This window comes from Talpa occidentalis, unplaced genomic scaffold (genome assembly GCF_014898055.3).
Source record: "Talpa occidentalis isolate TD23 unplaced genomic scaffold, MPIMG_talOcc4v2.1 talOcc4.11, whole genome shotgun sequence".
Taxonomy (NCBI): Eukaryota; Metazoa; Chordata; class Mammalia; order Eulipotyphla; family Talpidae; genus Talpa; species Talpa occidentalis.
The window spans coordinates 45920565-45946935 of NW_023601104.1; the positions used below are offsets into that span (position 1 = coordinate 45920565).

The following is a 26371-nucleotide window of genomic DNA, read 5'->3' on the forward strand; positions in this document are numbered from 1 at the left end:
CTTGGGCCCAGGTGAATGCCCTCAGGCATTTCTAAACTTTAGCATCATTAGCAATAGTCTGAGACTAAGACAAAACAAACAAGTACTCACTCATCTCTCCCTGTTTAGTTTTAGCATATTTAGATTCTTCATTTGAAATACTACAGATATTTCATATGGTTTTATTTCAATTTAGTTTTAGGTCCCTACCCTCCATACTTGGTAAATGTCAATCTAGTTCAAGTATTTGAATACATCGAATATTTCAAAACAAAAATGATTTAAAAGGGCATACTCAGGTCCTCCCTGGTGGTGCAAAGGGTTAAGCACCTCATATGAAGCAATCCTCAGTCTCTGCAGCACAAGTTCGATCCCAGGCTGGCCAGGGAGCAACCCACATGGTGGAGCAGACCTCTCTTGTCTCGCCTGCTGCTCCCCTCAGCAGTGTATTTCAGTCTATCTGCCTGTTCTGTTCCCCACCCTGTCTCTGGTGAATCTTCTCACCTCCCCTCATCTCTGGCCTGTACCCCAGCTCTTGTATGCATAAATAAATAACTCTTAAAAAAAGGGCATATTCAGAGGGAGTATCACTCCCTCCCATAACCCTTCCATTGATTTTTTCCTCCCTATATATAGATAATTTTATTGTTCTGTGGTCTATATTTCCTACTTTTCTTTCAAAAAGAGAAATAGATTTCAGTATTTTATTTATGTTTACCCTGTTCAAACTATCATGTGGTTTCTCTCTGGTTAGACCCTGACTGATATAACTTGATCACATTATCTTTTCCAATAATTTTGTATCTTTTCCCTCTTACCTTTCCTTGTGCTGTATTTGCCACACATTCTATTCTGCATAAAAAATTAAATCATTTTTAATATTTTCCTTAAACATTCTACTTTATAGATACTAAACCAATTTTAAGAAAAATACATTTGCTAAGATATTTACCATTTTAAATAATCATCATTCTTTTTAAATTTTTTTTTATTTTGCTTACCTTTATTATTTTTTTTTTTTCAATATTCCCCAAACAATTGCAACCCCTTTATTTTGACCCCAATCCCTCCCTTCCCGCCCCCCTCCCCTCATAAAGTGTCTCTGGTTCATAGTTGTTTGTTGATTATGATTTTCACTTTCTTATAGATATTCATTTTCCTGGTCCCTTATTTAAGTTTTCTAGATTCCTGCTATGAGTGAGACTATCCGGTATTTTCCTTTTTCTTTCTGGCTTATTTCGCTGAGCATGATCCCTTCCAGCGCCATCCATGTTGCTGCAAATTGCATGTGTTTCTCTTTTTTGAATGCTGAGTAATATTCCATGGTGTATATGTACCACATCTTCTTGATCCAGTCATCTATTTTTGGGCATTTGGGTTGTTTCCAAAGCTTAGCTATTGTAAATAGTGCTGCTATAAACATAGGGGTGCAGGTGCTCTTTGGAGTTGATGTTTCTGTGTCCTTTGGGTAAATACCTAAGAGTGGAATTGCTGGATCATATGGAAGCTCTATGTCTAGTAGGTCCAGAAATCTCTCCACACAGCTCTCCACAGTGGTTGGACCAGTTTGCACTCCCACCAACAGTGCAGGAGAGTTCCTTTTTCTCCACAACCTCGCCAACATTTGTTGTTGCTAGTTTTTTTAGTATGTGCCATTCTCACTGGTGTTAGATGGTATCTCATGGTAGTTTTGATTTGCATTTCCCTGATTATGAGTGATGTTGAACATTTTTTCATATGCCTGTTGGCCATTTGCATTTCCTCTTCAGAGAAGTTTTTTTTTAGCTCTTCTGCCCATTTTTTCACTGGATTATTTTCTTTGTTGTTGTTGAGTCTCATCAGCTCTTTGCAGATTTTTGTGATCAGTCCTTTATAGTTAGTGTTGTGTGCAAAAATGTTCTCCCAGTTGGTAGGGTTTCTTTTAGTTTTTGTTATTGTCTCTTTTGCTGTGCAGAAGCACTTTAATTTGATGTAGTCCCAGCTGTTTATCTTTGCCTTCACTATCACTGCTTTGGGTGATGTGTCTGTAAAGATGTCTTTGATGTGCATATCCCGTATTGTTTCGCCTATATTTCCTTCTATGTATTTTATGGTTTCAGGTTTTATGTCTAGTTCTTTAATCCATTTTGAGTTGGTTTTTGTGTATGGTGTGAGGTAGTAGTCAAGCTTCATTCTTTTGCATGTAGCAACCCAGTTTTCCCAGCACCATTTATTGAACAAACTTTCTTTGCTCCAATGCATATTCTTTGCTCCTTTGTAAAATATTAGTTGACCATAAATCTGTGGGTTTATTCCTGGATTTTCTATTCGATTCCATTGGTCTGTGTGTCTGTTCTTGTTCCAATACCACGCAGTTTTGATGAATAATCATCATTCTTTTATGTGGATCCATGTTTATATTTGATATTAATTCTTACTGTCTGAGGAGCTTCATTTAACTTTTTTTTAAAGATTTATTTATTTTTGCATATAAGAACTGAGGTGTAGCCCACAGGTGTACGGGGTGCGAGGATTCACCAGAGATAGAGTGGGGGGCAGAACGGGCCTGCTGAGGGGTGCAGTAGGCGAGACAGGAGAGGTCTGCTGTGCCACGTGGGTCAGCTCCCTGGCTGGGGATTGAACTTGTGCTCCAGTGACTGGTGATAACTTGATAACGCTGTGAATTTAACCCCTGTGCTACTAGGGAGGCCCCATTTAACTTTTTTAATGTAGATTTACTGTGTCTAAAAAAAATCTATTTTACGTTTAATTTTGAAGGATTTTTCACCGGTATATAGAATTCTTGATTGAAGTGTTATTTTTAGTAGCACTTTTAGACTTTTTCATTGTCTTCTGATTTGGATAGTGTCTGACTAGAAGTCTGCAATTGGTTTCATTTTGTTCGTCATATGTGATGTGTGTTTTTGAGATTCTCTTTTTAAATTATTGGTCTAAACAATTGGATTAAAATGTGGTTTGTCATGGTCTTCTTTGTGTTTACTGGGGTTCATTGATTTTGTTCTTATAAATTTATTATTCCTTATTAAATTTGGAAAAGTACTGGTTATTATTTTCCTCAGTTTATTTATGACCTTACTGTCTCCTTTCTTTTATGGATTCTAATTGCATTCACAAAAAAGAATTCATTACATTTCAATTATTTTCAAGAAAATTAAAGGATAATCCTGATTCATACAGTTAGGTCAATTTGTTATTCTTTAATGCACTTTTGGTTGCCATGCTTTAATACCTCTATGCATTTGCAACCTATACAATTTTGACTTCAATGGAACATAATTTTTTTATGTACTCTAGATACCAGATGGTCAGTGGTATGAGTTTAAAATTATGGGTTCAAAGAACCCAGATGGATGTTGGTAATGTGATGCATAATCTGGATGAGTGCATTGTCAAAAATAAGGGAGACTGTCAAGGATGTTGGCTGAAGAGGGAACAGAAGTATCAGAGTTGAGTGACTGCTTAGAAATGCATAAGTATGCAAAAGTCAATTATTCATGTGGGACAAATTAATTCAGGCAGGGTAATAGGCAGAAATAATGTTATCTTTTTGTATTGTTGTAATAACTAACAGTACCTTACCCAGTGTGGGACCAAGAGAAATATGTTTATTGTATGACTAATGTGGCAACAGTATCACATTACATACACTGGGGGATTTCAAAGAGTTCACCTATGCCTGTGTCCAAGATAGAGAAATGTATTGTCAGGTATCTTTTTATTTAACTTCTGCTCTATGGTACAAATAAACTTTATACCTCTAGTTTATGGGTATAAGTTAATTGCTTCATAGCATAATTTTCTATGGATTGTTACCTTTATGAAATTGCATAGGAAGATATTTGAAGTTCTCGGCAAAAGCAAATTGTGTGGGACACAGGATTACAAAATTTTTCAAAATTCAAGGGAACAATAATGTCTATAAACTCCTGGAAGATATGTGTGCATATTTTAAGAGACCAAGACACTTTTAAAACAGGGAAATAAAGGGCCTCCCCGGTGGCGCAGCAGTTGAGCGCTGGGTTGCGAAGTTGCCCGCAGCCTCTGCAGTGCTGGTTCGATCCCAGGCTGCCAGGGAGGGTCCCACATGGCGCGCAGACCTCTCCTGCCGCCCGCTGCTCCCCTCAGCAGTGTACTTTGGTCCTTCTGCCTGCTCTGCTCCCTGCTCTGGCTCTCACCCTCCCGCGCTTCTGACTGTACCCAGTGCTTGTATAAATAAAATAAATAAATAAACAAACAAATAAATAAATAAAATAAAAGAGGGAAATAAAACATTATAGCTTGAAGTTTAGAAGCTCCAGGAAGAAAGTCTATAATTGCAGTGTGATTCCCTAATAATAGTATTTTAGAGGACAAATTTACAGCTACCTTTAGACAGTCTGAAAGAAGCTCACAAGTAATCTTCTTCCAAGAGATGACATTAAATAGAGTTGGGGACCAAGAAAGATGTAACGAGTTTAAGTATGATCTCTATTTATATATGATATTCCTCTCTTTAAAATAATGTCATAAACCATAGCATGTTAGGAAATATGCCCTATTTGAGAATTATAGCAAAGCAGGTTGTCCAATGTAAAACTGTGAGTGAGATCACTTGAAGCTGAGAAAACATAAATACAGTATGAACCCACATACCATGAAAAGTTAAGAAATAGAGAAGGGAAGCAGTGGGGGAAACCCCAGAGCATTTAATCTTATTTTATGGTGGCATTCATGCACTGAAAAGAGTGAAAGAACAGCCCCCACACTTCCAGAAATGAGTCAGTTTCATGTCTCAAGCTGATTATAAACCATTCAAGGGCGGCAGCCTCCCACAGCTGACTTTAACTGTGATTAGAATAGAGGATGGGCTAGTTTGGGCTCACCATATGTACCCTGAAGTCTCAAAGCCTGATCATTAGGTAAACTTGGAATTTCTCAAGAACCAAGGAATTGGCTTGTGAATAACTTTTCATTTATGATTTCTGAAAAAGACAGTTCATCAACAAGCCAGTCATATATGTTAGCCATTTGGCATCTATTTGCTATACTAGACCGATTTAGAGTTTAGGAACTAACTTAATTTGAAAGCTTTTCAACCTTCCATTCCTATTCTTATCACAAAGAAAGTACTCCATCTGATGAACATAGGTCAGAAAGTTTTGCAAAAATTCTTATTCTTTGTGAGAATCAGATATTTTTTTCCTGAGAATCAGAATTTGTATTAAACAGTATGCATCCAGAACTGCTTATGGTCTAGAAGGGGACAAACCTCTCTAGTTAATGCCATGATCTTTGATGACCAAACATTGGGCAGAAGAGTTTGTGAAAACATCGTTGGGTTTTGTTTTTTTTTTTCAATTACATAGGGGATTTTATATTTAAAGATTTCCTTATAATCCTTTCTTCTGCATAGAAGCTTACTTATAATACAATAAAGGATTTTTTAAAAAGTCTGCTTTGCAAATAGAATTGAGAGAATTTCTACATTTTTCTGACTAAAAACAGAAGTCTACTTGTTTAAGGCATTCATATTTCTGTAACATATTTTTCAAGTGTTAAGCCTCAGGTATGAAATCAGTTTTTGTTGTTACATGATGAACTTTGCTTAAAATAATTGTTACAATTTCAGAGCTGCAAGATAATGAGTGTGTTCTCAGTTGGCAGACTGAAAACAATAAATATTGATTTTATACTTTGTATATTCCAGTACATATTGAACAAATTAATAAAATCATACAGAATATATTAAAATGGTGCAGATTTTAAGACAAATTATAATTTTTCTTCACAAAATTTTAATTTTATTTAAATAAAAGTGTAGAAATATTTCCTAGTATAATTTATGACCACTTTACATCTACCATTAAATAGTCCAATTTATTTGAGTGCAATTTCTTGGAAGTGTGGAATACTGAATTTAAGAGAAATAGAACTTAGTTTCTTATCATCTTTTTTTTTTCCTGAGCCCAATTTAACCTGTTAAATACCATTTTAAAATGGTGAATCTGAAATTGTTGTAATGGAAATTTTGGAAAGAAAAATCTTCACTACTCCCCACCATGTTTATAGATGTTCAAGCCAAATTAAGAGAACACTTATAAGACCAAGTTACATAGTGGTATTCAAAAGGGAATTTTCAAAATCTGAAGATGTGTAACAGAATATGAGAGTTCTATGTGCTGGTTTTCCACAGTAAGCTTTGTTCTCAGATGAATATATCTAGAAAGTTAGTTGAATTACCAAGGTTCTTGGAGTTTTAAAACCCAATATATCTAGCCCACACCACACTAACTTAACATTAATATGTATAATGGGATCTACTCAAATACAAATTCATTTTTTCTAGGAGGAGGTTTTCAGGAAAATTGAATTTTAACTTATTTCCCATGCAAAGTAAAAAGCAAGAATGGCCAGTATGCCACTTCATATTCCTCCCAAAGAAAAATAAATAAAGCACATAATTAATCCAGGACAAGTAATCCAGGATTCACATAAGTGGCACTACACATTTCTGAAATGTCCTCTAAACTAAAGGTTTATAATGAGTGAGACAAGAAATTATAATTCACTCTATCAAAAATCTGAAGAGGGAGGGAATATTTTTGCTATGCACAAGCTGAATCAAGTTAATGAGGCATCTAACATTGCAAAAAGAACGTTGTCTATAAATAAATTCAGTCTGATTGGGATGTATTAGTTGTCTGATAATATTCTGTAGCCTACAGATGCTTTGGGTGGAATGTAGATTTCTTAAAAAAATAAAGGCCAGTGGAATTACTTTTGTAAGGTTCAGGTCATTTCTTGTAGATGTCATTAAAGGAAGATTTTACCTTAAGAAATGGCTTTGCATTCGGGACAATGTTTCCAAAGTAATCAATTCAGCATGAAACAAAACACATTCATCAATGAAAATCTACTCAAACCTTGGAATTATATCTCCCCATTTAACTCACTTTTTAATTGAAATGTCTCTTAAGGTGCTACTCATAGGCTACTACATACATTTTTGAGGCTAAGAAGAGGATATAATTAGGATCTCAGCTACTGCTCAGCCTACATCTATCACATTGGACATGTGCTTATGCTTATTTGTTGAGGGGGGGGACTGGACTTTTATTTATAAGCACATGCTGTTTTGCTTTGCTACCAGGTGTTTCACAGAGTAGTGTGAATCTAATTCTTCTAATCAAATGAGAAGTTCAAATTTCAGGAACTTTAAAGACTATATAAATTATTATAAAGTCTAGAAGTAGTATGCAATTTATAGTGGGTATCCTTACCATCAGGGAACTCTCTTAATTTGTTCATGCACTCACATTTATAGCTTTAAATATATATGCCTTTCACATCATTTTCCATATATATTCAGTACAAATTCACTTTTATCACTTTTACCCTTATGACAATATTTTTAAATGTAAAATGTATACACTTTACTTAAAAATGTTCAACCAGCAGGAAAAGGTACAAAGTGAACAACAGAAAATCCACCCATCCCAACTTTCCACAAATCCCATCCTCACAACCTACAACTAAAGTTTTATACAACTAGAGCTTTATTCATTTATTTATTTATTTATTTGCAGAAACGAACTGGGGTTTGGGTTAGAGGTGCAGGGGGTGAGAGGATTCACCAGAAACAGAGTGGGGAGCAGGACAAGACAATCTACCGAAATACAGTGCTTAGGGGAGCAGCAGGTGAGAGAGGAAAGGTGGGTTAGCTCCTGGTTGAACTCAGGCTGTAGCAGTGATAGCACTGAGACTTAAACTGTAGGCCACCATGGAGACTATTAGAGCTTTCTTGTGTATTTTTACAGAAATATTTCAAGAGGAGCTCATTTAGTTTTCTTGACAGATTTACAGGTTTTGACTTTGATTTCTGGAAGTTTTACAGACTTTTACTGATGATAAATTCTACTTTTTATTCTCCTTTGTTGCTTCTAAGTGTTTGAGTGAAGAGTCAAAGAAGAGTACCATTACACTAAGGTATTTTATTGGAAGTTTCTTTTAGCTTCATCTCATTCTTTTAAATAATTCTCCTTATTCTGCCTTAATTAGATAAAAGGTTTGGAAAATTAAAAGAAAATTTTTGTTGCCTAAAAGTTCTCTCTAGCCACACCTACTTCTTATCATTTTCCTTCACCCAGATTTATCCAAATGAAACCCCACATTCTTAGGTTTGAAGAGACTTTCAAATATGTAATCCAGCCTTTGATTAAGGAAGAAGTCCTCTCTGTATTATTTTGCATAATATTTTCTTAATCTGTTTGGCCAAAAATGAGAAATTTACCACTTCATGACATGACCATTTTATTGTTTTCTTTCCTATAATTATCATTCATTGCTCATAGTTACAGTTTCTTGAGTCTTATAAGGTATGTCTAACAAGTCTACTAATATTTTTTTTAAACCCACTAAATTTTAATAAAGACACCATCCAATGAATTACGATATAATTAAAAGTTTGCTTTAAATATTTTTTAGATGAGATCAGGCGCGTTCAGGGTGGTAAACTGGGTCGCTACATGCAAAAGAATGAAGCTTGACCACTACCTCACACCATACACAAAAATCAACTCAAAATGGATTAAAGAACTAGACATAAGACCTGAAACCATAAAATATATAGAAGGAAATATAGGCGAAACACTACGTGATTTGCACATCAAAGACATCTTTACAGACACATCACCCAAAGCAGTGATAGTGAAGGCAAAGATAAACAGCTGGGACTACATCAAATTAAAGCGCTTCTGCACAGCAAAAGAGACAATAACAAAAACAAAGAGAAACCCCACCAACTGGGAGAACATTTTTGCACCCAACACTAATGATAAAGGACTGATCACAAAAATCTGCAAAGAGCTGATGAGACTCAACAACAACAAATAAAATAATCCAGTCAAAAAATGGGCAGAAGAGCTAAAAAGAAACTTCTCTGAAGAGGAAATGCAAATGGCCAACAGGCATATGAAAAAATGTTCAACATCACTTGTCATCAGGGAAATGCAAATCAAAACTACCATGAGATACCATCTTACACCAGTGAGAATGGCACATATTAAAAAAAACTAGCAACAACAAATGTTGGCGAGGGTGTGGAGAAAAAGGAACTCTCTTGCACTGTTGGTGGGAGTGCAAACTGGTCCAACCACTATGGAGAGCTGTGTGGAGATTTCTGGACCTACTAAACATAGAGCTTCCATAGGATCCAGCAATTCCACTCCTAGGTATTTACCCAAAGGACACAGAAACATCAATTCCAAAGAACACCTGCACCCCTATGTTTATAGCAGCACTATTTACAATAGCTAAGCTTTGGAAACAACCCAAATGCCCAAAAATAGATGACTGGATCAAGAAGATGTGGTACATATATACCATGGAATATTACTCAGCATTCAAAAAAGATAAACACATGCAATTTGCAGCAACATGGATGGCGCTGGAAGGGATCATGCTCAGCGAAATAAGCCAAAAAGAAAAAGAAAAATACCGGATGGTCTCACTCATAGCAGGAATCTAGAAAACTTAAATAAGGGACCAGGAAAATGAATAACTATAAGAAAGTGAAAATCAAAATCAACAAAAAACAATGAACCAGAGACACTTTTAGGGGGGCGGGGGCAGGAGGGGAGGGATTGGGGTCAGAATGGGGGGGCTGCAACTGTATGGGGAATATAAAAATAAAATTTATTATTTAAAAAAATAAATAAATATTTTTTAGAGAGGGGACACCACCCTTCTACTCAATTAGGTGAAACATTTTTATAGTCCAGAGCTCTTTTATTTCTTTTTGCACACCTATCATGCCATGAATTCATAGGGAATAGGTTCTAGCAGCTCAGGCTCCTTGCCATTGGTTCTCACAATGTGTGCTTCTCTAGGTGGAGCAAGCTGGTGCTTCAGCTGAACCCAAGTACCCTTCTTTTGGCTTCCTTTTTCTTCTGATCATTTTCTTTCACACGTTTCAGGAAGCTATCTTGGCTCTTAGAGTGCTTAATGTGCTCAGTACGAACATTAATTCTCTTTGCAAGAATCTTGCCCTTTACTTGCTTGTTTACAACAATGCCAACTGCATGCTGGATAACATTATAGACTCTTCCGGTTTTGCTATGGTAACATTTGTGGGGTATTCCTTTTTGAACAGTGCCTATCCCCTTGATGTCAACAATATCACCTTTCTTATAGATTCACATGTATGTGGCCAAAGGAACAACTCCATGTTTTCTAAAAGGCCTAGAGAACATATAGCGGGTCCCTCTTCTCTTTCCCTTTGTGTTAGTCATTTTGGCGACTTACTGGAAGATGGCGGTTCTGGCTGAAAGGAAGTCTACTAATATTTTAACAGTGTAATCTCCAGGGAAAGGGGAGATTCCAGGTTCCCCGCACCCCCAAGGCAGGTTGGAATTGAGCAGGGAGGGGAGCTAGAAAAAAGTGGGAGAAGAGAGAAAGGGAAGAAAAAGCAGAGAAGGAGAAAGAAGACATAGAGGAGGCACATGGACCAGAGAGACAGGAGAAGCCATACCTGCTTCTAGGCCTGGGACTTATAGCAGGGACTTGAGGGATAAGAAGCACATATTTGAAAGGGACAGAGATGGGGTGTGAGACACATGGGGAGACTGATGAGCCTTTATCTTGACTTGGATTTTGATTTTGCTCTTTTCCTTCCAGACCTGCCTGGCCGCTTATACCCCTTTCCTATAGGTCCCCATCGGAAGGTGCCTTAGACTTGTGGCAGGCTTTTGGGCCCTGCTTTGGGTTAACTCTGTCTGGCTGGGCATTTAGCCGTGAAGAGATGGGTAACTTAGGGTGCTTAATTGTAAACTATTTTAACTATATTCTTTGTCTTTTTCTTCCCTCTGTTGCATTCTAATTGTACTGAAGTCTCTTTGTATTGAAGGTCTTATGCACCAGAGTATGTTTTGCCTTTATATGGTGGATGGCAGAACTTTAATTCAGAGTGGGCAGGTTTAAGGGTCCCCTCATTCTGCCCGCTAATAGTATCACTGCAAACAATGGAAGGCTTGTGTCTTGTTCTCCAATCATAAATATTCTACATGTCAGGATAAAACATTCTGAGTTCTTTCATACAGTTATAAAATATCATAAAATTCTGTCTCTTAGTGATCTTAATTCATTTCACAAATCACTGACTGAGTAGCTAGTTTGTGAAGGGTTTATGCTTGGTGCTGGGTTTACAATGACAAAGAATTGGTCTCATTCCTGCCTGGAATAGCTTCACTATCAGTTTGCATCAGTGAAAGGGAGTCAATGATGTATAAAGAAGCACAACAGGTTTATTAAAATATTATGGGAATAAAGAAAATTTTGGCCAAGTAAGTTTAATGTTGGGTGGTTTCTGGTTCCATTGGAAATAAAAATCCAAATTTTTTTGGTAGCTGGTGAACTCCTATATAATCTACCCCTTGCCAGCATCTGCAACCTCATCTCTTATAGGTCACTATAAAACATTTATTAAAAAACTGATACGATTGAGGCTTAAAAATAGCCAGTTTTTTCTTGCATTAGTGCCCTTGAATGGACACTTTCTTCCATTTGGAATTCCCTTAACTTGGTAAGCATTCAATACCTATTTGCTAAATGAATGAAGTTAAAAAAATGTTCTTCCTTCAAGTCCTGGACATCTGATAGTTTTTAGTATGCAGATATATAATTTAAATTTCTGAGAGGATAACATAGAAAGCTGTTATTCCCAAATTTATTTGATCATAATTTTTTATGAAGCATCTTTAGGGACTAATTTATCATGTACAAACTTTGAGAATTAGAGTGGAGAAAAACAGGACTTTAATGTTGGCTACAACATTAATTTATGTGATCTTGGGCAAGAAACTTAATCTCTCACAATCTCCTAGTTGTGCCTTAAAGGAAGACCTGTAAAGAATAGGCTCTTATTTTTCTATGTTCTGAAAAAAAGTAAGTAAGAAATTGCCCAAAATAAATTTAAAAACATGTTCTCTCTAATAGATATCAGTGGGAAGAGAGAACTTAATGTGAAAGGAAAATGAAGCTGTAAACTGAATCCCATGTGTGGCACAGAGGGGGATTTTTCAGACTATGTAGTTTTTCCACTGGTGAAGTATATATCTGTGGTCAGAGGAAAGGGCCCAGAAGAGGCTCCAAACTAAGTCGGGGGTGGGGGGAAGGAAAAGAGGGAATAAAGAGAAGAAAAGCCTAGGTAGTCTTTTTGAATTTGTTAATCAAATTAAAAAAATCTTCCTGCCTTCCTTCAGTTGCAAGGAAGAAAATCATAGAAAACAGCGCATACATTCTATTCTTAGACTTAGGTTTCCTCATCTGTAAAATGTTGAAACCACGTGGTTCTATTATGCATACACTGGGAGAGTCTACATGAACTACTTTTCCTTTTTTTTTTTTTTTCCATTTTATACATTCAGCACCTATTTACATGCTCAAATATCTCTCTACATGGAGCTTTGAGCACTTGAAACCTTCAGACTCAGTTCCATTTAGCAAATACCCTAAGCAATTCTGGGCAGGAAGTAGTTTAGAAACCAACATTGTGATGTCTGGAATTTTGGAATTTCCCACAGATGCAGCACCTCCTCTACCTAATGTAGAATCTAAACTAAAAGCCAAAGTCCCAGAAAGTTTTCCATGTGCTCCTCTAGGTTTACCCAGTTGGGAACATTAGGTTTCTTTCTTTCTATCTTGCTTAGCACATCACACTTCCTATGTCTTTCCCTCTTTGTTTAGGAATATGGTAGAGAAGTATACCCAAACTACTAATCACATGTCAAAATAAAGATATTTTCCAACCAATAATGACTTAGAAAGCTCAGTGGTGTGCATGTTTTGGATCAGGGGTACTACATGAGCAATTACCCCAGCAAAACAACACAACAAGTCTAAGAAAGACAAAGATAAAAGATGCCCAATAAAGTAGCTGGTTTACTCCAGGGATATAATGAAATGCAATCAGAATTTGACAACTATGAATTAAACCTACAGAACAATCAGTCCAAACTGGGGTGAAGTCAGACTGCTATTAAAAGGACATTCCAAAACATGTACTATACCTAATAATATGACTATAAGGCTCTAGAAGCTTTTAGTAATAATGTGATGATACGTGCTTGTTTTAAAAATTGAAAAACTGAATTGGAGTCTCTAGGAAACTCCAGAAAAGAAAAAATGTTCTGCGAAAAATAATTTTCTAAATAGCAGCATACTAAAATATATTGATTTTGAGCAATTTATAGAAGTGTAGGGAAAACAGAACTGACACTGGTGTTTGGAATAGTCTACTTTTGAGCAGCAGAGCTTCAGTAATCTAAATACATTTTCATATATATAGTACAGTGAATATGCATTACAATATCATAGTGAAACATTATACCATGTATTATTTATAGTATATAGTAAGTTTTGAGATTGAATACTATATTTGCATAATGTAAGATTATAATATATGTGTGTAATAACATTTTCAAATTTTAAATAAAAGTTAAATGTTACTGTTAAAATATCTTTATTGAAAAATAGGGAGAACTTGAATAGATACTGAAATTAGGAAACATTAATACAACTGAGACCTGAAAATGAATTGCTTAGGGTGCTTTTAGTGCCAGAATGAGGACTGTAGAGGGAGAAAACATATGACATAGCTTAAAGAACTTATTTAATATATTTCTGAATGGGGTTATTACTTTGAAAACAAAAAAAATTCCAGTTTGAAATCTCAAAATTTTTTGGTTAATCTTAGAAAGTGTTGATAAATTGAAAATAACATTATTGTATGGGTCAAAAAGCCCACAATCTTATCAGTATCAGATTCAGAAATAAGAGGAAACCTCTTGTGCATGAGCTTTTGCTGGATAATAAGATATACCTCTTGGAATATGAGTTTATGAAGTGAGGAAGGTCAAGAAAAGTGCATCCTCATTCCCTTCAACTAAAGCTGAATTTTGAAAACTGAGCTGGTTGATGGATGAGATAAACAGTACCATCTGGAAAAAAAGTAATTCTCTGAGGCAAATGTCCTCCTAAAATGTATTAAACATTATTTACTTAGTTATTTGTATATTATTACTACTTTTTCTTCCAGGATTACTGAGATATAATTGACATACATTTAATAAATTTAAGGTGAAGAGCATTTGACCTGACATATATACGTGAAATGATTACCACAATAAACTCAGTTGATATCCACCATCTCATGTTACAATTATTTGCTCCTTGTGATGAGGACTTAGGGATCTACTCTAGCAGCAACCTTCAAATATGCTGTACAGCAGTGTAATCTATAGTCATCATGCTATACATTACATCCCCAATCCTTTTTATAAAAATTGTTTTGTAAGTGTTCACAATGTTAGCCATGTTATCTTTTTTGCTCACAGCTTCTTAAAAATGAGAAGGAACAACCTCACATCATAACTTCCTTGTTTGCAATAGAGAAAACTGATAACCTAGTTTCATAAAGATACTCTGTTGGCCTTTGAACAGGTGAATTTATGATGACCACCTTCTTCTCGATGACATCCAGACTATTTTGCCAGGACAGTCTTTGTGTATATGTGTGTGTTTAATTCACATAAGATTAGTCGATAACACCGTAAAGGTTTCAGGCATAGAATTCTCACCTCAGCAACTCTGTATCTCATACTATTCCCACCACGAAATGTCCAGTCATCAACCACCATCAGTCAATCAATCCCTGCTACCTCTTCCCTCCTGCTTCTTCCCCTCTGGAACACACCAATCTGTTGAGTCTAAGGGTTTGTTTTAATTTTGTTTGTTTATTCTTTTTTGAATTAGTTTTTTCATATTTTTACGTAAGTACCCAGAAGGGATTAGAGGATCACATAGTAATTATATTCTAAATTTTTGAGGAACCTCCATACTCTTTTTCCATAGTGTCTTTGCCAGTTTACATTCCCACCAACAGTTCTGCTGGGACAATCTTGATGGCAGCCCTGAGTTCCAGAATTCTCCTTTGTACAAATCCCCACACAAGGGAGGCTTTGCTTATTACTAGTCTGACTATAATAATAATAATTTACTTATTCTAACTAGACCATTTTTCTAATGATTGCACAAAGCACTCTGTATGTCCCATAATCTGCAGGGGTAAAGCAGTCTGTTTGAAATAAAAAGACCTGGCAAGGGTAAGTTCTTGCTCGCTGGAAAAGGGTCTTCACTGTACTACTTCACTGTGCTCACTGTGCAAGAAGGAACTCAGTTTCACCTAGAATGTGTGAAATCTTCACAGAGTAATTTACAAACTGATAAGCACTTACCTACTCAATGCACTTTTTTGTTTCTTAACCTGATGCATGTTGCAATATCAATGGCAATTTCTATGTTATGCCTGGAATTAAGCATAGGCTTCATCCACTTTGTTTATTGTCTGTACAGTGCAGAATCCATGTAAAACCTACAGATACAAGAAAGGAGATTATTTTTTATTTTTGAAAATTAAAAAAACTTTATTCCTTTATAATTGATATATGACAGACTGAACATACTTTATGTGGTTGATTTAAATGTTAATATAAAAAAAATTGTAACTTTTAAACAATGAACATATTGATCACCTGCGAAAGTTTCTTTGAGCTGTTTCCAAATCTCAAATTTCCTGTTAGGTTTTTACAGATTGAGAAATCAACTTTCTTCATTTCCCATATATTCCACATTACCAAGAGTCTTACTAGGACAAATAACACTATTTTTTTTAAAGGTTTATTTATACATACAAGAACTAGGATGTAGGCCAGATGTGCGGGAGGGTGAGAGGATTCACCAGAGACAGAGTGGGGAACAGAAAGGGCAGATTGACTGAAGTATAATGCTGCGGGGAGCAGCAGGCAAAACAGGAGAGGTCTGCTGCGCCATGTGGGTAGCTCCCTGGCCGGCCAGGGATTGAATTCATAGTCTCATAAAATCTCATAGTGCTGAAACTTTTAATCTTTTGTGCCACCAGGGAGACCCATAATATGCAATATTTTATCAGCTGAGGCATCCAGAAAGGGAGAGGGAAATGGACTATGGTGGACAACTATGGGTACTTTGATGGTGGGTGTGCTATGATTACATCTAAAGGGGGAATTCCTGGCCTCCCTGGTGGCCCAAGGAGTTAAGCACTGCACTATGAAGCAATCCGCAGCCTCTGCAGCATGAGTTCTATTCCTGGCTGGCCAGGGAGAAACCCACATGGCGAAGCAGACCTCTCCTGTCTCGCCCGCTGCTCCCCTCAGAAGTGTATTTCAGTCAGCCTGCCTGTTCTGTTCCCTACTCTGTCTCTGGTGAATCCTCTCACCCTCCACATCTCTGGCCTGTACCCCAGCTCTTGTATGTATAAATAAATAAATCTTTTAAAAAAATAAAGCGGGAAATCCTAATCTTCCCAAAATACTAACAAGGGTGTAAACTAATGGCATTTCAATATATATATATATTTTTAATACTGATCTGGGGCTTCTCTGGTGGCACGGAGATTAAAATCTCAGTGCTATCAAGCTATCACTAGACACTGCAGCTTGAGTTTGATCCCCTGCTAGGGAGTTAACCCACATGGCACAGCAGACCTCTCCTGTCTTGCCTAATGCTCCCCTCAGCAATGTATTTTGGTAGATACACCTGTTCTGCTCTCCACATTGTCTCTGGTGAATCCTTTCACCCCCTCTGCCCCTCTGGCATATCTGACCTACACCCCAGTTCTTGCATAAAAATAATCTTTAAAAAATAAAATATTGATCTATATATGTGGGTTCACCATAACAATTTCAGTTAATATAAAATATTTTAACACTACAAAATGCTGAAAAATTTATAGAAGCAAATGTGCTAGCAACTTGACTTTAATAAGGATTGCATTTTTTAAAAAGGCAGATGAGACCTGGGTCAGTACTTTTGCCTTGTTGGCCTTAAAATGTGCTCGGATTTGTTGGAGTATTCTGATGAAACAAGTTTGTTTTTGTTTCTGTTTTATTAGTAAAAAGACATTGTGGTGTAGGCAAGTTTTTAGAGTACAAAATGGAAAGAGTTTGAGTTTGTGCAAGAGAAGTTTGGTTGGTAGCAATTGCTGAGTGAAAAGTCTACTATGAGAGACACATACCGGGGAAAGTAATTAAGAGTTACTTGATAAAATGAAAAATTTGATTATGAGTCATCAGGTGAAGAAAAACAATAGTCTTGATAGTTAGGTTAGATTTTTTCCAAACCGTGTAGCAAATATTGAGAAGTTCATATTGGAACAAAAAGTAGTTGAAAGCTACAGTAGCTTTCTAAGAGAGGGAATGATGTTATCCAAACAACATTTATGGAAGATTATTCCAGCAGCTGTGTTGGATTTCTTTAGTTGTCTTTCAGTTTATTGCCTGATTGCAAGTAGCATTTCAAAATATGGCAGAAGAAACATTTGAGAAGTTAATCTAAAATGTCTCATCTGTAAAAAGCCATACCATACTGTGGAATTATATTGCATATATATTTCATTATAAGACAAATTAATATTAAACACTTGGATAATGTGATTATAATCCATGTCCCTCAAAAGAAAGAAGTAATCCAGGCAGTGTTCTGTAAGATACTTGTTAAATTACACGACTAATGAATTTTGTTCTTAAGTATATCCCAAACATTGAGTAGGTGTCTGATATACACCTCTTTTCCATTTTCAAAGTGGTGAATTTCTTGGAATTACTTTCCATGTATTCTTTTAAAGGAGTAATTTTGCTTTATTTAAGTCTTCCTTATACATCTGGAAATGACTGCCCCAAATCTGGATAGAAATACAATTTCTGGAGGGCTATTTGGTTAAATGTACTCACATCTTTAAAAATGTTTATAACCATTTGTTATGGGCTGAATTGTGTAACTTTAAAAATTCATATGTTGAAGGCTTAAACTCTATCACCTCACAATTTGACTATATTTGGAGATAGAATCTATAAAGAGGAAGTTAAGTTAAAATTATTATGGGCCCTAAAATATATAATGGTTGGTCTTAGAAGAGGAGAAAATGTGGATACAGATGGTATGGAGGGAAGACTCCATACATGTGAAGACGTCATCTACTAACAAAGCAAAACCTAGAACAGATCCTTCCTTCACATATCTCAGAAGGAATCAACCCTGCTGATACTTTGATCTCAAACTTCCAGCTTTTCCAAACCATGTGACAATAATTTATGTTGTTTACCCACCAAGTCTATTATATTTTGTAATGGCAACCTCAGCAAATTAATAAATTCTATAAATAATCCCCAAATTTAAGTGTTCTAAATAAAGGCATTCATTGAGGCATTTAGGCAGATATTTATGTGTGCACAATAAATAATGAAAAATGAAATTAACCCATGTGTCAACAATAGAGGAATGGTTAGCTAATTTCTGATAAACATATAAAGTCATTAAAAACAAAATTTTAAAAGACTGCTTAATGTCAGGGAAAAGATCATAAAAGTGTTAAATGAAAAGCAGTTGATAAAATTATTTACACAATGATCCTACATTAATAAAATATTTGCATTTGTTTAGACAAAAGAGTAGAAATGACTCTATCAAAGTGTAATATGTTAATTGACATTGTCTTGGTGGTGATACTTATTTTCTGCCTATTTATATATCTAGTTGAAAATATATTTTGACATTGTAAAACAGTCATATTTAGATAAAATAAACATAGATAAAGTAGTAGATCCAAGTAAGTTGTACTGTAACAACAAAAATACATTTTTTCCCGGAGTATATGTCTCTGTGTGTGTGTGCGTGCGTGTATGTGTGCATGCATATGTTTATGTAAGCATGTATAAAATAACAACTGCTTTATTTCTTTTTTCTGCTAGGTAATCTCTGTTGGTTCAAAGTTCATGTGAAGGAGGAAAACATCTTTTAGAACATTAACACCAATTATGATTGAAGTAATTGCTAATGCTGCTCTTAAAGTTTAATGATCCTCTCTCTCTTGCTATCTACAATTTTCTACATTGTACAGGGGATTTGTAAAGTTCAGGTACTGTATTGTTTAGGTTTAGAATATCCTTTTTTATTTAACGTTTTCTCTTTCTCTTCTGAGATGATCTGTTTACCTGTCATATATTCCCTCTAAGTTCTTGAACCTATTAATAATAGCTGTTTCAAAGTCATTATCTACTGATATCAACACTTGACTCATTTTTTTTAAAGTAATATTAAATGTTTTTTTTTAAATTTTATTTTTATATTCCCCATACAATTGCAACTCCCTTATTTTGTCCCCAATCCCTTCTTTCACCGCCCCCCACCCCCCATAGTTTGTATTTGGTTCATAGTTGTTTGTTGATTTTGATTTTTCTTTCTTATAGTTATTCTTTTTACTGGTCCCTCATTTAGGTTTTCTAGATTCCTGCTATGAGTGAGACCATCCGGTATTTTTCTTTTTCTTTCTGGCTTATTTCGCTGAGCATGATCCCTTCCAGCTCCGTTCGTGTTGCTGCAAATTGCATGTGTTTATCTTTTTTGAATGCTGAGTAATATTCCATGGTGTATATAAACCACATCTTCTTGATCCAGTCATTTATTTTTTGGGCATTTGGGTTGTTTCCAAAGCTTAGCTATTGCAAATAGTGCTGCTATAAACATAGGGGTGCAGGTGCTCTTTGGGATTGAGGTTTCTGTGTCCTTTGGGTAAATACCTAGGAGTGGAATTGCTGGATCATATGGAAGCACTATCTTTAGTAGGTTGAGGAATCTCCACACAGCTTTCCATAGTGGTTGGACCAGTTTGCACTCCCACCAACAGTGCAGGAGAGTTCCTTTTTTCCACATCCTCGCCAACATTTGTTGTTGCTAGTTTTTTTTAATATGTGCCATTCTCACTGGTGTGAGATGGTATCTCATGGTAGTTTTGATTTGCATTTCCCTGATTGCAAGTGATGTTGAACATTTTTTCATATGCCTGCTGGCCATTTGTATTTCCTCTTTGAAGAGGAAGCTCTTCTGCCCATTTTTTGACTGGATTATTTTCTTTGTTTTTGTTGAGTCTCATCAATTCTTTGTAGATTTTTGTGATCAGTCCTTCATCATTAGTGTTGTGTGCAAAAATTTTCTCCCAGTCGGTGGGGTTTCTCTTTGTTTTAGTTACTGTCTCTTTTGCTGTGCAGAAGCTCTTTAATTTGATGTAGTCCCAGCTGTTGATCTTTGCCTTCACTATCGCTGCTTTGGGTGATGTGTCTGTAAAGATGTCTTTGAGGTGCATGTCATATAGTGTTTCACCTATATTTTCTTCTATATATTTTATGGTTTCAGGTCTTATGTCTAGTTCTTTAATCCATTTTAAGTTGGTTTTTGTGCCTGGTGTGAGGTAGTAGTCAAGTTTCATTCTTTTGCATGTAGCGACCCAGTTTTCCCAGCACCATTTATTGAACAAACTTTCTTTGCTCCTGTGCATATTCTTTGCTCCTTTATCAAAGATTAGTTGACCATAAATCTGTGGGTTTATTTCTGGGTTTTCTATTCAGTTCCATTGGTCCTTAACACTTGACTCATCTTGTAGTCTGTTTCTCTTGACTATTTTTTCCATCCACTTTTGGTCATTTTTTTATGTCTACTGATTTTTAAAAATTGTATGTTTCACACTATAGACAATACACTATAGAAACTGGATTCTGTTTTCTTCCATTAAAGAGGACAGTAGGCATTATACTTGGGTAACTGTACACAGAAGAAAGGGGAATATATAAAAATTTTGCAGACTATTGGGACAGGGTATGAGTTGACAATATTTGGAGACACAAAAATCTCTTCATTTCCCTTTTAGAATTGAGACTTGGGGGGGGCATGCATTAAATACAATTGACTTAAAGTCCAATTTGTACGAGTTCTACTCTGATTGTGGACAAATCCAGTACTTATTTTCTGAGTCTCAGAATGTATAATTCAAGTTGGTATACATGCAGTTGGACTAATTCTTATATAATTTTGGTCTATGGGGAAACAGCTGTAAGAGTGCAGAAGGCTAAGTGAAAAGCTCAGAGACCCTACCAAGATAGTAAACTGAAAACAATATACTCTGTGGGAATGGTAGAGATTAGTGCAACAATTGAAGACTTAAAGGACATGGGTATGGTTGTCTCTATCAATTGGTCATTTAGGAACTGGATGGTGCTGGAAAATGACTGTAAAGCTCAACTGCAGATACTGTGTTGGAGTTAGTATTATTGTTAGATGAACACTGTCTCAAATACAGTATGTGGCTAATAATTTAGAAAGTGCATTCTTTGCTACTCTAACTTGCAAAGAAGACCATACATAGTTTGCAATCACATTTGCTGGGCAACAATATTGATTTACAGTGTTGCCTCAGTGCTACATTAATTCTCCCACACTGTCATAATATAGTCCAAAAATATCTGCACTGCCAGGACATCTCACAAAATATCACACTGATACATTACATCAATGACATCATGATGATTGGTCTGGATAAACAAAAGATGGCTAATAAAAGGAGACCTTAGTAAAACACTATGTTCCAGAGGATAGATATAATCCCCAAGATGATTCAGAGACCACATCAGTGAAGATTTTGGGTGGAGGGTGGTTAGGGGCATACCACAATTCCCTGACAAAGAGAAAGACAAATTCCTGAATCTTGCATGCCCTAACACAAAGAAGCCTATCACCTGGTAGGCCCCCTTGCTTATGTGCTCTAGTCTACTTCTGCATGGCACAGAAGGGTGTCAGTTTTGAGTGGGTTCTAGTGCATTAAGGCATGTCCAAACTGTGGTACAAATTACCCTGCCACTTGTGCCATATAGTCTGCTAACACACTGTACAGTTTTGGTGATCTTAATGTTAGGATGCAGTGTGGAGCTTATGGAAAGCCCCATAGAAAAATCACACTGTAATCCCTGGGTTTATGGGGTAAGATTTTGCCATTCACAGTGAAAATATGTGCCTTTTGTTCCTTCCTCCATTTCACTGTCTTTGGTAGAAACAAAGCACTTGACTATGGGGCATTAAGTGACATTCATCTGGAATTGCCTATTATGAGTTGAATTCAATTGGGCCTGTAAAGTCATAAAGTTGCAATCAAGCTACTCAGATAATATGACTGCATCAGTTTCCACCTTCTGCTGAGGGCTTGTTCCCTTTTTTTTTTTTTTTTTTGCTTTGTAAAAAGCAGCTTTAGGTTCACAGCAAATTTAGTGAAAGCATAAAGATCTCCAATATATCTTCCTACCCCTACATGTGCATAGCCTCTATCAACATTCCGTATCAGTGTTGAACTTTTTTCTTTTTAAAATTGATAAACCTACACTGACATATCATTATCACCCAATTTACACAGTTTACATTCAAGCTCACTCTTGGTGTTCAATATATCATGGGTTTGCACAAATAACGGTATGCATCTACGATCATAGTATCATACAGAGTATTGTCACAGTCCTAAAAAGCTACAGTCCTCCACCTATTTATTCTTCCTCTCCCATTACCTGTAGAAACCACTGTTTCTTTTTTTTATTTTCACATAGTCACAGAGTAGGTAGTCTTTTCAGATTGGCTTTTTTCCCTCACATATTTCAATGGCTTGATAGCTCATTTTTAGTACTGAGTGATATTTCAATGTCTGACTGCACTCTCTTCACCAAAAAATGTTTCATTAAAATGTATGTATCCTTATTTTGTTTTTATTGCATTGAGATTCATAAGAATAAAATTATGTACATCAAGTTCTGTTCCTTCTTTTTTAAAAATTCAACAATATATTACTAGGAATACTTAACATTGATTGGTGTGGTTGTTCATTAATTTACCTTGCTCTGTAATATTCTACTATGTGGACTTAACAATTTATTTGTCCATGCTTCTGCTGATGGACATCTGGTGAATTCATATATCAATTCTAGTAAAGTCTCAGATACTGTCTTTGCAAAACTGCCTCTCCCTCATTCTCTTCCTTTTTTCTAGCATGTCAATTAACTAGATGATGTAGTATAGGCTAATTCTATTCTTTATATTTGGAAATTATTCATATTTTTGATCTTTCTGGTCTCTGCTGCATTCTTTTTTAAAAAATCAAACACAATTTACTATTTATTATGCTGCATTCATGATAATGTCTTCAGATCTATCTTCCCTACTCAGCTAAATCTTACATCAGTTCAATCTAATGTACATTTAAACATGCCCCTTTAGTTTTTTAACTTGAAAATTTCATTTGTTTGTAAAATTTAAATTTGGTCCCCTTTCCATGCTATTACTCTTTTGTGTTTTTTTGTGATTGCATCTTTTATTTCTTAAACATTTGATTTGTAGAAATTTTATATTTTGATTCTCATAATGTCAATATCTGAAATACTTGGTAATAAATCTGTTTGTTGTTTCCACTGATTCATGCATGATGGCTTGTTTTCTTGCATGCTTAGGAATCTCTGATTAAGAGCTCATGCTTGTTTTATCTTAATTTGTGAAAAGCTTGGATACCTCTATGCAACCAAAACACGTAAGTATCCAGCTCCTCATAATACAGCAGAATGTATTTCTTTCTTTGTACTGTCAAAGCCTAGTTTTCTTTACAGTACCGATACTGTATCCTGTCCTTTACTAAACAAGCATTAATTTAGGAATGAGTTACTAATCTGAGATCACCTCAGTAATCTTTTTTCTACAACGAGACTCTAAGTTTCAGATTCCCTTTCCTGAAGCTAGTTTAAGTGGAGAAGAGACTAACAACCTGAAAATACTTAAGCTTCTTTCTGTAGCTACTGGCTAATGCAGTAGCCTATATTTCAGCTGTCCTTATTAAGGTTTGCTCTAGACTTTCCTAATGGCAGTGCCATTAACATTTACCTTCAGGGAAATTGCTTTCTGACTTCACTTCAAATACAGAAAACAGATTTCCCCTATGTGGGAGAGGCCCTTAGTAATTTCCAATATCTTGTGAACTCAGTAATACATAGAAAACCAAGGTTCATCAAGTGTGTGGTTAAATAGCAGGAAGTTCTTGGACCTCAATGTGGTATTAGACTTGGAATTTTAATTATTATTTAAATATTTTATTTTACATAATTCTTACATCTTTTTTCATCTTTGCACAATGCATGCATTTTCATTTTGGTTATATTCCCCATACAATTGCACCCCCCCCATTTTGACTCTAGTGCTTCCTGTCCCTGCCCCTCATGTTTTTTTTTTTTTTAAATAAGCTCTTCCCCATACTGTACTTATTCACACCAAAGTATGAAAACCTGTAGGATAGAATAGGCAGAAAATGAAAGGTGTGCCTACTCAGTATTCCAGTGAGGCTGAACCCCAGACTGTAAGAGAACATGCTAAACTGAAATACTGACTAGATTCAGAGGCCTGAAGGGCTTTAAATGTTGTTATAAACAGTTGTTATTTTTTTCTGGTTCTGGAAAGTAATGGAAGTGTTTTAAACAGAGTAATTTCATTTGAAAACATGTGTTCTAGAGAGATAAAGCAGTATTGTAAAAGAAGGCTTTAGGGGACAGAGGCAGAAAGGTCAATAATCGCAATTATAGGTAATTCCTAAGGAATTACCTTAGGAATCTTTAAAAATACTGATGTGTGAGCACATCACTTATTAGTCCCAAGAGGTATTTCATTGTTGGTTCTTTGGAACTTTTTTACATAGAAAATTATGTCACCTGTGAAAGACAGTTTTATTTCTTCCATTCCAATGTGTATGCCATATGCCTTTTTTTTTTTTTCTTGTCTCACTGCAATATCTACTGCTACCAGTACGGTGTTGAAGTAGGAGTGGTCAGAGTGGGCATCCTTGTCTTGGAAAAAAGCAGCTAATTTCTTACCACTAAGTGCAATGCTAGTGATGTTAGCTGTAGCTTTTTGAGGGGGGTAGATGTTTTTTTTTTTTTCTATTAATGTGAAAGAATTTTAACAGGATTAGCATGCACAGAAAGAGAAGGATAATAGATTTCCAATAAAACACCCTAAATTCCCCATCTCCTTTGGGTAAATGACCAAACAGGGTTGGCCCAAGGAAAGATCACTGAGGACTATGAGGGACTAGATATTCTTTATCAAGCTGAGGATTTGATAAAGGAATATTATGAACAGTTAATAATTTAAATGAAATGGAGCAATTCCTTGAAAGACAAACTCTACTAAAAGATCACAAGAAGAAGTAAATTGAATAGATCCACATCTATTAGAGAAATTAGTAAACTTAGTACTCTTAGTTTGCTAGTAGTATTTTAGATAAATAGGTGTTGGATTTTTTCATTTTTTTGCATAAATTGATATGCTTGTATAGTTTTTCTTTGCTAGTTTATAGACGTGGTGGGCTGCATCACTTAATTACTGACTATTGAACCAGTCTTGCATACCTGGAGTAAACCACACTTGGGTGTGCTGTTCAATTCTTTTTATCCACTGTTGGATTTGATTTGCTAATGCTTGAAGATTTTTGTATTTATTTATGTTCATGGGAGATATTGGTGTGGATTTTTTTTCTTGCAATGCATTTTTCTACTTTCTATATTGGGTAATGCTGCCCTCAAAAAGTGAGTTCCTCATAAAGTGAGTTAAGAGGTTACTTCTTATATTTTCTGGAAGAGATTTTAAAGAGCTGGCACTATTCCTTCCTTAAATGTTTGGTAAAATTCACCAGTGAAATCATCTCTCCCTAGTCCTTTATGTGTCAGATGTTTACTAATTGTTTTTTTTAATTTCTTCAATTAATAGACATATTCAAACTCATGCCATTTGCAGCAACGTGGATGGAGCTAAGAAGGAATTATGCTAAGTGAAATAAGCCAGAAGGAAAAAGAAAAATATCGGAAGGTTTCACTTATAACAGGAATATAGGGGAACCAAATAAGACATCAGTGTAAAAAAAAATAATAACAGTACAAAACACAACAGAGCAAAAACAGTCAATTATAAACCAGAGACATACTGTGGGGGAGGAGGAGGGAGAGGCATCAGAGGCAGGGAGGGAGGAGCACAGGGGACTGTGGTGATGGGGCACGTGTGCCTTGGGGAAGAAAATTCTATGGGGACTCAATCTGAGGGGGTGGAAGCACAGATTGTCTAAAAAATGTAAAAAGTGATAAATGTTAAAATAAAAAATAATATATTGAAAAAAATTAAAAAAATAGACATTCAATTTATTTCTCTTTGTGATCACCTTTTAGTAGATTTTGTCTTTCAAGGAATTGGTCCACTTCATTCATCAAATTTGTGGACTTAGAACTGTTCATAGAACTGCTTTATTATTTTTCAATATCGATGGGGTTAGAAGTAATCTTTCACTTAAAATATTAGTTCTTTGTGTTTTATCTACTTTTTTTTGGTCATTGTAGCTAGTAGTTTACTCATTTTATTCATATTTGTCAAAGATCTAGACTTTTGTTTTATTTCCTGCATTAATCTTCTGTTTCCAATTTCATTT

General features: G+C 35.6%; 1 pseudogene; it reads right to left on the bottom strand.

The window, feature by feature from the left end:
- Positions 1 to 9735: 9735 nt before the first annotated feature.
- LOC119238247 (60S ribosomal protein L21-like) lies at positions 9736 to 10270 on the bottom strand (annotated as a pseudogene).
- Positions 10271 to 26371: the final 16101 nt, after the last annotated feature.